The sequence below is a fragment of the Oryzias latipes genome, chromosome 24 (genome assembly GCF_053564925.1).
Source record: "Oryzias latipes strain Hd-rR chromosome 24, Olatipes_Hd-rR_3.1".
Classification (NCBI taxonomy): domain Eukaryota; kingdom Metazoa; phylum Chordata; class Actinopteri; order Beloniformes; family Adrianichthyidae; genus Oryzias; species Oryzias latipes.
In genome coordinates this window covers 8,494,017-8,505,216 of record NC_136260.1, presented here as the reverse complement: position 1 = coordinate 8,505,216, position 11,200 = coordinate 8,494,017, and positions in this window count along the sequence as shown.

The window sequence follows — 11,200 nt, the reverse complement described above, 5'->3', positions numbered from 1 at the left end:
AGAGCTCTAAGCAACCAAACAGTTGTCTATATAAAAGAGCTTTTACAATTGTGCACTTTTAGCAGGCTGAAAAAATTATCTTTTTAAAATTGCCATTTCAAATTTGGGTTTTAAATTTTGTGTTCCATTTTTCTGTGCTTGTATTGGAAGGATTTGTTATTATTTTGTTTAAAAGTGCTACATATTGTATATACACATAATTTATTTAGAGAAATTTGCTATAGGTTGTGTTTTTTGGTTTTGTAGTTTAATTTCATTGGATTTATATTAAGGAAAAGAAGTTGCAGCATTGATTAAAAAAGGATAAAAGAGACATTTACTGTCTAAGTCTTATGTTACATCTGTAGAACTGTACTGAGAGTTGGGTTTTGTTTTGGAGCACATTCATATGTTTTGTTTGTAAAAAAAAAAAGATAAAATATTAAGTTAATTGCATTTTACATGACTAGAAAAGCAATGATTATTCATAAAAATCTATGAAAGACATACAAAACAAATGAAAAAGCAGTCTGCCCTCCCTCTTGTGTCTAAACTATTGTCACCTCACTTCTGGGTTAGTTAGCATATAAACAGGCAGCTGGTGTGTGTGTGTGTGTGGGGGGGGGGGGGTGAAATTTGACTCCAGCAACAGGAAAGATTGAGGAGCAGGCTGCAGCATGAGGAAAAGACTGAACCATGTAAGAGGAAATGACATCCTACAGTTGACCAGTTCATTTTATATCTGTAAAGAATATTCAAGAAGCATTTAGACATGTTCAGCTATATGCGTGTTAAACTTGGTGTGGATATTTGAAGCATAAGTAATTTTAAAACACACTTGTTTGGAGTCCAGACGGAAAAAGCACAGGTTTTGGGATGAATCAGGATTTTTTTAAAATCATCTGTTTCACCTGGACTTCTGAAAAAAATATGGAAGGCAGCAAACACAGATCCCTACATTTAAAAAAATAAATGGTGTTGATATATGATGATTAAGTTATGAAAAAAAATAGGTGTTTGTAGTTTTGCCTAAAAAGACGTTTTCGGACCTTTTTGGATGAAATGTTCTCTAAAAGTTCACCTGTAACTTCAATCATTCTGAATTTTTTTAGGAAGCAGTAGCACATAAATGGCTATGAAAGTTGAATTCTTGGTGCTGATAACCTAAACAGAATTTATGCTAAAAATCTTTGTTCAGTCCAAAATTTCATTAAAAAAATCAAGTGATGAAGTTTCTCGTAGACCCTATAGTGTTACATATCAAAGCTGGAGGTTATTAAAGGCATCTAATTCTGAAATCTCAGCTTCCTGAGACAAACGGCTGATTTATAATAAATTTCTATTATTTGGGTGCACATAATCGACCACTTCCTGTTACGCAGGCACCGTCAGGTGTACACCCATGAAACTTTACATGATGAGAGAGGACCCTTCTGAGTATCTCCAGTTTTAATTTCATGCACATCGGACAAAGCAAAGAGAAAATACAGGGCAGAATGTGCCCAATGCAATAACTAGGTGGCGCTATAGAGCTCGTCCAAGATTGTCATATCCATGGGTTCAGAATAGAAGCTTCATCATATCCATTGAATTTCAGTGAGATTGGACAAGGAATGTGCACGTGAGAGCAACTTTTGTGTGCATAGCGAGATGCCCAACTTTGCCGCTCTGTCACGACCACACCCCCGCATTGAAAGTTATGGTTTTTTGTCAGAGTAAACTTCAATGGCTTTTCAACAGGTGGACGTCATTTTCAGGTGTGTCGGCTCATCCTACTCGGAGTAGTGATGCTCCAAGTAAAACATGTCATTTCCTCTTGCCAGCAGGTGGCGCTACACTTTTTCCAGGTTTTTTCACTGCAGATGTGTTCAGAGTCAGACTACAATCATGCACATCAATTTTGGATCAGATTGGATTATGCATGGCTGAGTAATGGCCATTTTTCTTTTCATGGCGTGTTTTCGAAACGACCTCCAATTTTGACGCGCCGCCATGGTCACAAACATCCATAAAAACTTAAAAGCTTTGCAATTTAACATCGGACATGTGTATAGTTTACAAAACCAAAGTTTGGAGTCATTACTCTCAAATCTCTAGGAGGAGTTCGTTCTAGAGCGAGGCCTGCGAATGACCAAAATACAGCAAAAATGACATATTGTCATCAAAATATCAGACTTCCTGTGCGACTGACAGCTTGGTCCCAAGAGACTTTTTTGTAGGTTTCTATCCGATGAACATGCCCTGTTAAAATCAGGTTTGTACTATAAAGCATATGGAGGTGCTCGCGAAAACAAATTTTGCAGGTGGCGCTATCGAGCCATTTTTGTTTACCTATGCCGTTCTCCTATAAAATATGAAATTTTTCGCGACTCCTGATGTGTATACAAAATTTGGTGAGTTTTGGGGTATGTTAAAGGCCTCAAAAAGGCGACGGAAAAGTCGGAAGAATAATAATAATAATAATAATAATAATAATAAACCTAACAGATACAATAGGGTCCTTGCACTCCGTGCTCGGGCCCTAATAATAAACCTAACAGATACAATAGGGTCCTTGCACTCCGTGCTCGGGCCCTAATAATAATAATAATAATTAAAGCTACAAGTAGCATTTAGCGGGCCCGAGCACGTGCGACCGCCTGGCACGAGCGACCGCCCCGTGAGCAACGCCCTGCTCGAGCCATTCTCGTCGTTTTTTCTTGTCCATTCTGGAGCTCCAAGCTATTGTTAATACGACAGCAGCCTGGGGGGGGGGGGGGGGGGGGGGGGGGGGCTGTAATCTGTTGCCTTAAGGGACAAAGACTTTTGCATATAGCATGAAAAAAATTCAAGCAATGATGATAATTGCTATCACTGTCCCTAAGGATGAGAACAATAGAACTCATTCAATTTCCACTACAATGTCTAGATGAGTGTCAGCTATGTCTGATAACTTGGCCAATTAGCTGGACCGGGATCTTGCAAAGTGCAGGTGGTTAACGTCCAGTGTGATGAGTCTGTGGACGGCAACAGTACAGCATAGCTTTTGGTTTCCACAAGAGAAGAACTCCTGACACATCTGCCCTAACAGACAACTACAAGAGGAGTTGAAATGTATAACACGGTGAAGGAGTTTTTGTGCAGAAAAAGGTACAATTAGAAAAGCTGGTAGCAGTGACTGCAGATGGGACTCCTGCTATGATCAATAGACAAACAGGTTTCATCACTCACCGTAAAGCTGACCCAGACTTTCCAAAATGTCTGCATTACTGCTGCGTCATTCACCAGCAGGCCTTATGTGCAGAAGTGATTGGCTCTGGACATATAATGACTCTTATTCTGAAAATCGTAAACAACCTCAGCTGCAAAGCAAAACAGCACAGGATTTTTAAGGTGCTATTGGAGGAGATGTCTGTTGAATATGGTGAATATGAACATTGTGAATCTGAACTTGCATTCTTGACTGACATTACTGGAAAACTAAACCACTTGATCTGCGAGCTGCAAGACAATGGCAAAACTATTTTTTTTGACCAGCCTGCCTGAGCCAGTGTTTTTCTTGTGGGGATCTTTTCTGCCAGGGCTTGTCAGCTTGGTCAGTGGATGTTGCTGCAGTTGTCTACCTTGCTGGGACAGCTGGAGTTAAACACAGCAGCTCACGGCTCTGAAGTGGACCCCGTTGCTGTCCCAGTCTGGATGGGCACTGTGGCGATGTTCCAATGGCCAGGCTGGCTCCTGGTATAAAGAGATTCCCAAATACCATTTCCTAACCGCAGAGCCAAGGATGTGTTTACATGTTTAGGTCAAAAATGTGATGGACAGCTTCATGTTGTCTAAACATGCCACCCTGTTATTAATCCAGTTGATATGGTTCTCCATCTGTGTCTAGGTGATAGAAAAGCATTTTTTTTTATATTTAGAGCTCTAAGCAAACAAACAGTTGTCTATATAAAAGAGCTTTTACAATTGTGCACTTTTAGCAGGTCTCTGAGTTCATGTGACCAATGTATGGTGGATTTTCACAGACCTTGTTTAAAACTGAAGGTGAGAGAGACTTAGAGAAATGGCTTCATTGTTCTGGAGTTCTTTGTTTCATCCACAGAAGTGTAGAATTGGTGATTGATTTTGAAAAGCTGCTGAAAAAAGTATCTTTTTCAAATTGCAATTTCTAACTTGGGTTTTACATTTTGTGTTCCATTTTTTGTGCTTTAATTGGGAAGCATTTGTTATTTGTTTGGTGTTTTTAAGGTTCTGCAAATATACACATCATTTTTTAGAGACATTTGTTATCAGTTGTGTTTGTTGATTTGTAGTTTAATTTCATTGGATGTATAGATGTCGTGTGGGGGGGAGGCTCGAGAGCAGGTAGGACCCAGGCGCAGAGACGGGAGGCAAACGGGTTCAGGGCAAGTGGGTTTATTTAACTAACAAAAAGCGCTGCAGAGCAGGATGACAAAACTAAAAACAAAAACTTACTGTGGCATGGCAAGGGACATGGACGCCAGACAAGAAGACGTGATCAACATGAGCAGAAGTTAATGGACCAGCACAGGAGGAAGGCAGAGACAAGACTTATATACAGACAGGGCAGACAAGACACAGGTGAACACGATTAGGGCAGATGGGGACCAAAGGAAGTAAAACTCAAGAAACATGACAAGACAGGAAACCTTTCAAAATAAAACAGGAAACAGAACCAAACAAGACAGAACAAGAACTAAAGCGAAAAAAAAGACAACAAACTGAAACCATGACAATAGAAAGGAAAAGAAGTTCAAACATTGATTATAAAAAAGGATATAAGAGATAAAAAAAAAAGAAAAAGGAAAAGAAAAAAGATAAAATATTGATTTAATTGCATTTTGAATGAATAAAAAACAATGATTAATAGAATCAGAATCAGAATCAGGAATCAGAAAAAGTTTTATTGCCAGGTTCAGTAGAGCGCACTTTACAAAACGAGGAATTTGACTTGGTGTATAGTGCAATTAAGAATAAGTTAAAAATTAAGTTAACAACAACAACACACTATATACAGTAGAGTAAGGTGAATTAAAGTGGGAGCACAGATGGGCTGGGATGGTGGGGCCTGTAAGTGGCACCGACAGTCCTTTGGTGGGCGGGGGGTGGAGGGGGGGTCACCTGGGGGAGTTGGGGTTCTGTTCAGCAGGCTGGCTGCAGTGGGGAAGAAGCTGTTCTTGTGGCGCGAGGTCCTGGTCCTGATGGACCGGAGCCTCTTGCCAGAAGGGAGGGGCCGAAAGAGATTATGTCCTGGATGAGAGGGGTTGGCTACAATCCTGGCTGCCCGCCTCCAGGTCCTGGAGATGTGCAGCTCCTGGAGAGACGGGAGGTGGCAGCCGATCACCTTCTCTGCTGAGTGGATGACGCGTTGCAGCTTGGCCTTGTCTCTGGCCGTGGCCGCAGCGAACCAGACTGTGATGGAGGACGTGAGGGTGGATTCGATGATGGCGGTGTAAAAGTCTACCAGCATCTTTTCAGGGAGGTGAAACTTCTTCAGCTGCCTCAGGAAGTACATCCTCTGCTGGACCTTCTTAGTGATGGAGCTGATGTTCTGCTCCCACTTGAGGTCCTGGCTGATGATGGTTCCCAGGAAGCAGAAGGACTCCACAGAGGTCACCGGGGAGTCACAGAGGATGACAGGGGGGAGGGGGGCTGGGGCCTTCCTGAAGTCCACTGTCATCTCCACTGTCTTCAGAGCATTAAGCTCCAGGTTGTTAGCGCTGCACTATGACACCAGCCTGGCTATTTAACTCCTGTAGGCCGACTCATCTCCGTCAGAGATGAGGCCGATGAGTGTGGTGTCGTCAGCAAACTTCAGGAGTTTGACAGACAGGTGACCAGCTGTGCAGCTGTTTGTGTACAGGGAGAGTAACAGGGGTGAAAGGACACAGCCCTGGGGGGATCCGGTGCTTGTGGTCCGAGTATCTGAGACGAGCTTCCCCAGCCTCACATACTGCTGTCTGTCCGTCAGGAAGTCTGTGATCCACCTGCAGGTGGAGTCAGGCACATTCATCTTGGAGAGTTTTTAATACTAAAGATTTATGAAAGACATACCGAAAAAATATGTCTTTCAGTGTTTAACTGGCTGTCTTTGGATTATGCATGCCTGAGTAATGGCCATTCTTACTTCTCATCTCTCTGTTCACTGCTTGCTAATTTACATAGCAGGGGTCCCAGCAGGAGGGGGCGGGGTTGTAACACGACTCCTTCAGCAGAGCCAGGCTGAGAGAGGCTTTGACATGTAAGATGTTAGATGTTAGAATGCCAGATGTTAGAATGACCAGTTCATTTTATATCTATGAAAATATTCAGGTAGCTATGGGACATGTTTAGCTATAGGTCTGTGAAAATTGGTGTCGATTGTTGAAACATAAGTTACCATAAAAAAATGTTTGTTTGGAGTCTAGACAGATTTAACACAGGTTTTTGGATGAAAAAGGATTTTTTATAAATCATCTGTTACACTTTTAAGTCTGAAAAAAATATGGAAGGCAGCAAACACAGATCCCTACCGTTTTTAATTTTTTTGTGCTGATATTTGAAAGATAAGTTATGCAAAAAAATAGGTGTTTGCAGTTTTGCCTAAAAAGACGTTTTCGGACCTTTTTGGATGAAATGTTGAATAAAAGTTCACCTGTAACTTCAATAATTCTGAATTTTTTTAGGAAGCAGTAGCACATAAATGCCTATGAAAGTTGAATTCTTGGTGCTGATAACCTAAACATAATTTATGCTAAAAATCTTTGTTCAGTCCAAAATTTCATTAAAAAAATCAAGTGATGAAGTTTCTCGTAGACCCTATAGTGTTACATATCAAAGCTGGAGGTTATTAAAGGCATCTAATTCTGAAATCTCAGCTTCCTGAGACAAACGGCTGATTTATAATAAATTTCTATTATTTGGGTGCACATAATCGACCACTTCCTGTTACGCAGGCACCGTCAGGTGTACACCCATGAAACTTTACATGATGAGAGAAGACCCTTCTGAGTATCTCCAGTTTTAATTTCATGCACATCGGACAAAGCAAAGAGAAAATACAGGGCAGAATGTGCCCCATGCAATAACTAGGTGGCGCTATGGAGCTCGTCCAAGATTGTCATATCCATGGGTTCAGAATAGAAGCTTCATCATATCCATTGAATTTCAGTGAGATTGGACAAGGAATGTGCACGTGAGAGCAACTTTTGTGTGCATAGCGAGATGCCCAACTTTGCCGCTCTGTCACGACCACACCCCCGCATTGAAAGTTATGGTTTTTTGTCAGAGTAAACTTCAATGGCTTTTCAACAGGTGGACGTCATTTTCAGGTGTGTCGGCTCATCCTACTCGGAGTAGTGATGCTCCAAGTAAAACATGTCATTTCCTCTTGCCAGCAGGTGGCGCTACACTTTTTCCAGATTCTTTCACTGCAGATGTGTTCAGAGTAAGACTACAATCATGCATATCAATTTTGGATCAGATTGGATTTTGCATGGCTGAGTAATGGCCATTTTTCTTTTCATGGCGTGTTTTCGAAACGACCTCCAATTTTGACGCGCCGCCATGGTCACAAACATCCATAAAAACTTAAAAGCTTCGCAATTTAACATCGGACATGTGTCTAGTTTACACAACCAAAGTTTGAAGTCATTACTCCAAAATCTCTAGGAGGAGTTCGTTCTAGAGCGAGGCCTGCAAATGTCCAAAATGAAGCAAAAATGACATATTGACCTCAATATATCAGACTTCCTGTGCGAGTGACAGGTGGGTCCTTTCAGACTTTTTTGTAAGTCTCCATCTGAAGAACATGCCCTGTAAAAATCAAGCTTGTACGTTAAAGCGTATGCGGGGCGTCGGGACAAAAGTCACTGTAGGTGGCGCTATCGAGCCGTTTTTGTGCGCCCATGCCAATCTCCTATAAAATACGAAATTTTTCGCGACTCCTGATGTGTGTGCCAAATTTGGTGAGTTTTGGGGTATGTTAAAGGCCTCAAAAAGGCGACTCTTCCGGTAGAATAATAATAATAATAATAATAATAATAAACATTCGAATTACAATAGGGTCCTTGCACTCCGTGCTCGGGCCCTAATAACTCTAACAGATACAATAGGGTCCTTGCACTCCGTGCTCGGGCCCTAATAATAATAATAATAAACATTCGAATTACAATAGGGTCCTTGCACTCCGTGCTCGGGCCCTAATTAAATACAACACATGCCCAAGGAATAAAATAAAAGCACAATAGTGAAAAGAAAGAGCAGTGGCTGCATTAGTAGTCAGAGGCAGCGTCACTGCCAGACTAAGTCAAGCAGACAAAAACCTGAACAGAAACTATTCAGCATGAAGCAGAAAACAGCCGAGATGAATTTGCTCCCAGAAAGCGAGTATTGTCATGCTGATGGAGAACAAAGTCTTGTGATAAATAATTTAGCACGAGCGAACACTATCTTCCCGTGGCCACGAGTTCCCTATTGTTCTCATAAGAACTGTAATTCAGACGATCATGCAAGTCTGGAGTTGTTTCTGCGCGTGATCTACATCAAATCCTTTATTGATGGAAACGCATTGATAATCCACTGAATGAACCCGATAAATCATCTGAGTAGGGAGGCTGCAGTAACCATGAGTGCATCTGTCATGATAATTCACTGGAACACTCCTTTCAAGTTCATTTTGGGGCTTCCTCCTCTCATCACATTCAGTGGGATGTTTTTTTTCTTTAACTTATACATTCATAAATTTAAAGAGGCGGACGTTTTAGGGGATGCAGAAAAAATACCTTGAGTTTGGAATTTGCTTGTAAAGAGCTCATACTTTTTTTCCTGAAGTGCTTTCACAAACATTTGCCACATATGTTGCTGGATTTTATAAGAAAAAGCTTTGAAAAGCTTAGTTGAGCACTTAAGAAAAAAAAAACGGGTCCTTCTAAACTGTATAGGCAATACCATTTTCACTTGAGATCAAAGGTTTGACCCTCTTGCATTTACCAAGAACAGTTCACACAATAATGAGTCCTCCTGTGGCACAGAGTCATGACCTATTGCTATGAAATGAAGACGCTGAATTTAAAAAACTACTATAAACGCATTAAAGCACATCTAGAGAGTTTGAAATAACAAACAATGGTCTAGCAATACTGTTCTTTTTCAAGCAAAAACACTTTTCATCCATAATTTTTATTGTACAATTCAGTTCAGTAAAACACCTACAAAGATTATAACATTTTTAAAGGCTGTTGCTTTTTCTGATAAACGTAAAAAAAATCTTCAATCCAATAAAAAAACGGAAATTCTGCAGTTGCTTCGTCAATCTTCCTGATCATAATTTTAGATATGCTAGGGTGTTGTGAAAAAAACATTTGTGAGACTTTATGAATTGGAACAAGTTGTGGTTGTCAACAAAACTTGCTAGAATTTTGCTTGATAGAATAACTACCAATTCTTTCCTGATACTTATAACCCTTGTGCTATCTTAGATGACCCCACCCTTACGTTGACATGTTCTCCCTACCATGACAAAGGTGGATAAAGGTGGAAAGATGTCATGTAATCCATGGACACCAGTGAAGATCACAAATCATTGAAGAAAAAAGGTTCAGAGCACTGTCTAGTGGGTCTAGATGACCCAACTCACAATGTTAAAGTGCCTATGATAGCACTAGGGTTAAGACCCACACCAATGAAAATTGTGTTTTTGCTGTTTTTAACATGCACTTGTGGCATCTTTCTCATGATGGACGACATATAAAGGAAATTAATTTTAAAGGTGCATTCCTGAGTATTTCTATGTTAAAATTGTTGTGAATCAGGAGAAGACAAAAATGACGTTTGAAAAAGATCGTATTTGTTACCTATAAAATATGCTGGGTGGTTGTAAGCTAGTGGTAGAGCATGTGAACAGAGAGCTCTCATAGGTAATAGGTGACAGGCATGGGGGTGGGGTTGCTCCGCAGCAAGGGTTCCACCCACAACTGTCAAATTTTGAATAAACCTCTGCCGCTCTGCAGAAAATAACTCCTATAAAACAACATTTTTTTTTCTTTTTTGGCTACAAACAGCACAATATAACTGGAAAGACCACTAGGGTGCCTTTACAATAGATCAGAAGATGATTAGAAGGGATGGAGACATAACCCTGCCATATTTACTGAATGTGGCACACAAACCAACACAATTGAGTGTTGACCTCTGAATTTCCAAAGTATTCCATCAAGGTGCAGCCTGGCAAATACTTCTCAGAATGTGATGAAAGCTATCTGTAGGCTAAAAATGACACAATTGTGTTTTTTTATGTTGATTTTATTGGGGGAAGGATGAATCACTGACATAATCTGCAAAAGATTTAAAGGAACTGCCACACTAAGATATTTGATGGGCTTGATGGTTCATTTTTATTTGACCATGAGTTGTGACCACATGATGCGTCAGAGTAGATTGTTTCTGTTCACTTGTAAGAGAGCAGTGTGAAGGCAGACAGGTCTAAATAAAGATGAAACCTTTGTGATAATTTACTCACTGAATGTCTACTTTTCGTGAAAGTATAATGCTACTTAATTGCCTGTTACACTTTTCTTCTGCGCACAAGGGATATGTGACAAGCGGACACTTACCATGTGAACAGCACTAACTGGCTTCCCATGTAGTGCGCAGGATTCAAAGTCAAAAGTCAAAGGTCAGAGGCAAAATCAAACAAATCTGCTGCTCCTGATTCACAATGATTTGAACAAAGAAACGGTCATTAATGCAATTTTAAACATAATTTTCCCTACATATATGTCTTTTATCATGAGAAAAATGCTAAGCACTGCATCATTAAGTTAACATACACTCGATCCGCAAAAATAATCAGTTGTTGGCAATATTATGACATAGTTAGTAATTGTGACATAATTAGTAATCAGCAATTAAATGCGGTCTGAATACCTTGTTGGCCCAAAAGTTTTAAATTGAAGAGGATCATGAGTTGTCACAAAAGGTTTCGTTAAAACAGTGTTTACCCACCTCGTAAAAGTAAAGAGACAGTCTCCCAACTAAACACCCTGTTTAACAGAAGCTTGTCCTTTAGGTGTCACGCCATTGATATTTCCACCGCCTTCCTGAGCAGCTGCAGTTAGTAGATGAGTCTCAAACAAAGCTTTTGTGTCATGAATTGATGCACCATACAATAAACTTTCATCCTGTTCAATTGAGACCTCATGCTGCCCTTTTAAGTCCACGTACACCTCATTCATCCCAATTA